The sequence below is a fragment of the Microtus pennsylvanicus genome, chromosome 5 (assembly GCF_037038515.1).
Source record: "Microtus pennsylvanicus isolate mMicPen1 chromosome 5, mMicPen1.hap1, whole genome shotgun sequence".
NCBI classification, from domain to species: Eukaryota; Metazoa; Chordata; class Mammalia; order Rodentia; family Cricetidae; genus Microtus; species Microtus pennsylvanicus.
The window spans coordinates 120,720,745-120,726,744 of NC_134583.1; positions in this window are offsets into that span (position 1 = coordinate 120,720,745).

Consider the following 6,000-nt stretch of genomic DNA (forward strand, 5'->3'; position numbering starts at 1 on the left):
TAATACTCTAATGAAAAGTGATGATTTTATTCTATATGATATAAGACAACATGCATAAATTTGATAATTATGGTTTCATTTTCACTTTAGGGACAAGGAAAGTGGCTTCCACATAGGCATAAGGACCTGAGTTCGAATCTTCAGAGTTCATTTGAAAACAGCCAAATGTGGTACTGTGCACCTGCAGTCTCGGTGCCGGGAGGCAGAGCAAGGAGGATCCCTGAGGTTGCTGAACGGCCGGTCTAGCCAAACCGGTGAGCTCCAGGTTCAGTGAGACACCTTGTCTCAACAATAAGTGAGGGCTAGAAAGATTTGCTGAGTGGTTAAGAGTACTAGATTCTCTTCTAGAGGACCTGGGTTCAATTCTTAGCACTCACATATGGCTCACAACCATCTTTAACTCCATTTCCACAGGGATCTAACACCTTCTGACTCTGAGGGTGCCAAGCTTGCGGGATACATAGACTTACTTGCTGGGGGAAAAAATGTCAAATAATAAAAAGAAAATAATAAGGTTGAGAGAAGGCTTCATGATTAAGAATACTTACTACAAAATCATGATGATCAGAGTTCAGATCCCAGTACCCTGCCAGGCATGGTGGCACATGCCTTCAACCCCAGCAGGAGTTGAGGCAGGAAGATATCTGTGAGTTAAAAACTAGCCTGGTCTACATAATGAGTGAGTTCCAGGGCAGTTCAGGGAAAGACCCTGCCTGCTTCTTTAAAACAGTTGAGAGTACCCCGGAACACCTGATGCCCCTTTCTGGCCTCTGTATGCATACATAGGCTCACACTTGCAAACCTGCACGTGTGCACAGACCCACAAATATACACACATATAAATAAATGATTTTTAAAAGATCCTGTCTTAGTCACTGTTCTACTGCCGTGAAGAGACACCACGAACACAGCAAACTCTTATAAAAGAGAACTTTTAATTGGTGCTTGCTTACAGTTTCAGAGTTTTAGTCCAATACCACGAGGGGGAGCATGGTGGCGTGCAGGCAGACATAGTGCTGCAGAGGCAGCTGGGAGTTCACAGCTGGAGCTGTAGGCAACAGGAGGAGAGAAAGACACCTCGAAGCCCACCCTCAGTGACACACTTCCTCCAACAAGGCCACCCCTCCTACCTTTCAATAGTGCTCCTCTCTGTTGACCAAGCGTTCAAATCTATGAGCCTGTGAAGGTCATTATTCAAATCACCACAAACATGATTTTAAAAATAAGGTAGAGAGACAGAGGAAGATACCCAGAGTCAACCTCTATCCTCTGGCTTCATACACATGTATGTACATATACACAAACATCTAGACGTGTACACACACAAAAACAGGCTTACCATTTTCTCAGTTACCGTGTGTGTGTGTGTGTGTGTGTGTGTGTGTGTGTGTGTGTGTGGTTTTGAGGAAGTCTCATGTAGCCCAGGCTATCCCATAACTTGATATGTTGCCTAGAATGACCTTGAACTCTTGTTCCTCCTGCCTCCATCTGCTAAGTGCTGGGGCTGTAGGAACAGGAGGTGACCATAGGCAGGTCTCAGTTCCTTTTGTAACTGTCAGAGAGGCCAGCAGTCTCTTGCATATGCAGCCATGGACTCTAGACATAAGACGATTTGGAGTTAGGTTTTACCTAGATTAGCTCTGGCTGCTTTTTTAAAATGTGCAGTTATGGGCCTGAAGAGATATTCAGTGGCGAGGAGCGCTGGTTGTTCTTCTGTGGGACCCTGGTTTGGTTCCCAGTACCTATATCACAGCTCACAACTATCTGTAATTTCAGTTCCAGGGAATCTGATGCCCTCTTCTGGATTCTGCAGGCACTGCATGCACATTCTGCACAGACATACACACAGGCAAAACACCCATACACATTAAATAAGTAAATAAAAATGTGTTATTATCTGGGCTGTGGTAGCACATGCCTTTAATTCAAGCATTTGGGAGGTAGAGGTAGGCAGATCTCTGTGTGTTGGATGCTAGCCTGGTGTACACAGTGAGGTCTAAGACAGCCAGGGCTATGTAGAGACCCTGTCTCAAAAACAAACAAACAAACAAACAAACCAAAAAAGTGTAATTGTATCACATAGTATAGACACCTATACTATGTGGCAATTTCAAAAAACAAACTCCAGGCCACTGGTGAAGTGGTTGGATGGGTAAAAGGTTTGCTGTACAAGCTGAATTTGGTCCCTGGTATCTATCTATCTAAAGGTGGAGAGACAGCGCAGTTATACAGTTGTCCTCTGACCGCACGCACACTGTGGCACATGTGCCCACGCCCATTGTACACGCACAATAATAATAACTGGGGGGGGGGGCAAAGTTATGTTCTGTTTCTTTGGGCCAGGAGGTCGTTGCTCAGGAACTGACACATCTGCCCCTGGTGGGGAGGTGGCATTGTTTCTTGGAGACTGTAGACTTGACAATGCAGGCTCTTCCAATCCCATTCGAGGTGTTGGCTGATTCTACTTCCTGTAACTGTGGGGCAGACTAAGCCCTAACTGATTTCTTGCCAGCTGATGGCTACTCCCAGCAACCAGAGGCTTCTGGAAAGTTCCATGATTCCTGGCCACCCCAGCTTCCCCAAACTGTTAATAAGGAATGTCCCTAGAGTGTGTCTACTCACAAGGCAGAGTCCTGCAGGACAAACTGTCATCATGGGTGCCATTTACTGTTGCCAATTATAGGTCCCATCCCTACTCCAAGAGAAGAGGTGCCACAGAAGCATGACTGATATCACAGGGAGCAACATTCCTGTCTGTCTGTCACATCCAAGCAAAGAGAATTATTTTTCAAAACCAGGGCATCCCCCGAGGTGCCCAGCAGTACTGCCAGGCCGCATAGTGAGGGTTGATCAGAAACCACAGCAGCTCAAAGGAGACAGGATGAGTGAGTCCTCCCAGAAATGAAGCCTGGGCTATGCCAGCAAGGGAAGAATTCCAGGAAGCCAAGGTTCTAGTCAAGGTTAGGTAAAGCATGGATGGGCATTCAAAGAAGAAAGCCCAGGTGCCCATCATAGCCTGGGACCCACAGCCGGCACCAGGCTGTAGCAGTTCAGAGGGTTTTCTGTTGTATATGTGTGGTGTTTTATACATGCTGAGTGGCTTGGTCCACCTGGGTTGTTACAATAAGACATCACAGACTGTAGCTTCTAAGTAAGATGGTGTCAGCCAGTTTCTCATCTGGGAGGACTTGTTTCCTGCTTCATAGATGGCACCAAATCCTGCTGTGTCCTTGTGGTATAAATTCCAATTGTTCTTAATAATAAAAACCCCCTTCGCCGGGCGGTGGTGGCGCACGCCTTTAATCCCAGCACTTGGGAGGCAGAGGCAGGTGGATCTCTGTGAGTTCGAGACCAGCCTGGTCTACAAGAGCTAGTTCCAGGACAGGCTCCAAAACCACAGAGAAACCCTGTCTCGAAAAACCAAAATAAATAAATATATAAAAAAATAAAAACCCTGGGTCAGCTATCAGGAGGTGAAAGCTGAAAGATCAGAAAAGCAGAGCAGCCAGACACTAGAGAGACTTTTTACCTCTATGCATGCTCAGACCAAAGTGGCGATCCTATCCTCAGACTGACTGCCTCTTTAGACTGACTGCTTCAGACTGCTGTCTCAGATTGCCTCTGAGGGCCTCTCTCCTCCCATCTTACATTCCTCTCTCTGCCCAGTCATATCACTTCCTGTCTCTTCCTCCTGAGTCCTGGGATTAAAGGTGTGTGCCACCACTGCCTGGCCTCCAGTGGCTTAGCTCTGCACTCTGATCTTCAAAGCTTTATTTGTTAAGGCACAAACAAAATATCACCATATGCCCTCCTCACATGAAGCAGCTCTCAGGAGCCCCTGTCATGAGGACATTTATACTATGGTGGCTATGTTGAGAGGTGGGATCCTACCATGTGGCCAGGTTATGAAACGGACATATTGCCATTCTCATCCAGTTGGGGTCTCCCACAGAACTGAATCAGTCCCTGTGAGTGTTATAAACAGGCTATAAAGTAGACTGCCCACTCCACGCATCCATTCACCTTTCTGTTTGTCCACTATGGGCTGAGGCAGCTGTCGCCCTCAGCAGATGTGGGTGTTCAAACAGGGACTTCCTAGCTTTCAGAACCAGGAACCGGCATAAGCTTTTCCTTATCAACTGTCCCCTTTGAAGTGTTCTGGTCCAGTACGTGATGCACTAAGACACTAGATGTGTCTGTCTGTGAAGATGTGGACGGGGTGAGGATGAGAACTGGGAGGCTGACTGGAGCAGATGCTCCCCCTATCCCCAGCCCCCAACCCAGTGCAAGTCTGACCAGCACAAAAAGCCTGATCCTCCTGGAGTAATGGATGTTGGTGCCCTTTCAGCAGGCCTCCCGCCAGCAGCCAACTGCTTGTCAGCCTCTGGAATCCTGTGAGCTGATTTCTTGTGATCTCTTTCTCCCTCCCTCTCTCCCTTCCCTCCTCTCTCTCTCTCTCTCTCTCTCTCTCTCTCTCTCTCTCTCTTTCTCTCTCTCTCTTTCTTTCCCCCCCTCCTTTCTCCTCCCCACTCTCTCTCCTCTCTCCTCCCCACCCCTCTCTCTCCTTTCTTCTCCCCCCTCCTTTCTCCTCCCCACTCTCTCTTCTCTCTCCTCCCCACCCCTCTCTCTCCTTTCTCCCCATTGTCCTGAGTGTTTCTCTGGAGAACCCCGCCGGGCACAAGGTTCCTCTCTCTACTCCAGCTTCCTCTGATTTCCCAGAATTTCCACTCCCCACATATTTGTGTCACATGTTCCTTGGTTACCTGAGCATGAGTCCCAATGGGAGCAGCTACTAACCCAAATCACAGGAAAATGATTCTGGGGGGCACCACCGTGGGTCAGAAATGGGGCAGGAGAAGGCAGCATCGAGTCTTATAGAGCCTCCTACATCAGGAGCTCCATATTAGCAAGGGCTGAGGCAGGTAAGAGTGGAGGACTCAACTCCCAAAACCCTGTAGTCTTACTTGGTCCGTGACCCAGTCAACTACTTGGGTCAGGCTATGTCTCTCTGGTAGCTTCCATGACTTTGATGTCTTTGGGGCAGCAGTTTTATTTCACTTGAGTAGGCTAGGGAGGTTTCTTGGGGACAGACTAGAGCCAGGGTGGTGTCTTTAGACAGGGTTTCCAAGTAACTATGGAGTCAGTCCTGGAACTTGCTTTGTAGACCAGGCTGGCCTCGAACTCACAGAGATCAGCCTGCCTGTGCTCCCGGAGTGCTGGGTTAAAGGTGTGTACCACCACCACCCGGCACTTTTCCACTTCTTTTGATAGTCCAGTGGTGACCTGAGGCTGGAGAGCCAAGTGGTCATAGAAAGGAGAGCACATTTGGTTTTTGCCAAGTGCTCAGAGTATGTATGTCTTAGGGCATTCTCTTGTGGGGCTGGCCTTCCTGGGAAGTTTCTGGTTAAAGTGGATCTGGAGACTGAGGGCAGCTGTAGTGGTTCCTAGTGTCCACAGATGGAGATTGAGTTCCTTGCTCTGCTACGTCTCGCTCGGCCTCTCTGAGTCTCCCTGTCCTCCTGCCACACGGAGATAATGGAACCGGCAGTCACACGACACCCCCATTCTGAGGTCCCATAGCAGGAGAAACACACACCAGGCAGAACCAGGTCCCCCAAGTGTGGATCTCAAGACGGGCCTCCTCTCAGAGTTCTGCCTGGCTCCATTGACCCATCTCCAGGCATTTGGGCCTTTCTCTTTCCCACCACACAGGGAAAGAGTTTCATCTTCTCCCAGACTAACGCCGAAGTCCCAGATACACACGGTGATGAAAGCCTACATTTGGGGACCAGATGTGTGAGTTAGGTTTCTTTCTCGTGTGCCGGAGCACACTAGGTAATTAGATAATCTGTGAAACCCTCCTGTGCTTCAGTTTTCCCAGATGTGTGAGTTAGTTTTCTTTCTCGTGAGCTGTAGCACACTAGGTGATTGGATGATCTGCAAAACCCTCCTATCCCCATTTTGAATTTTTTAAAGATTTTATTTATATATTATGTAGAT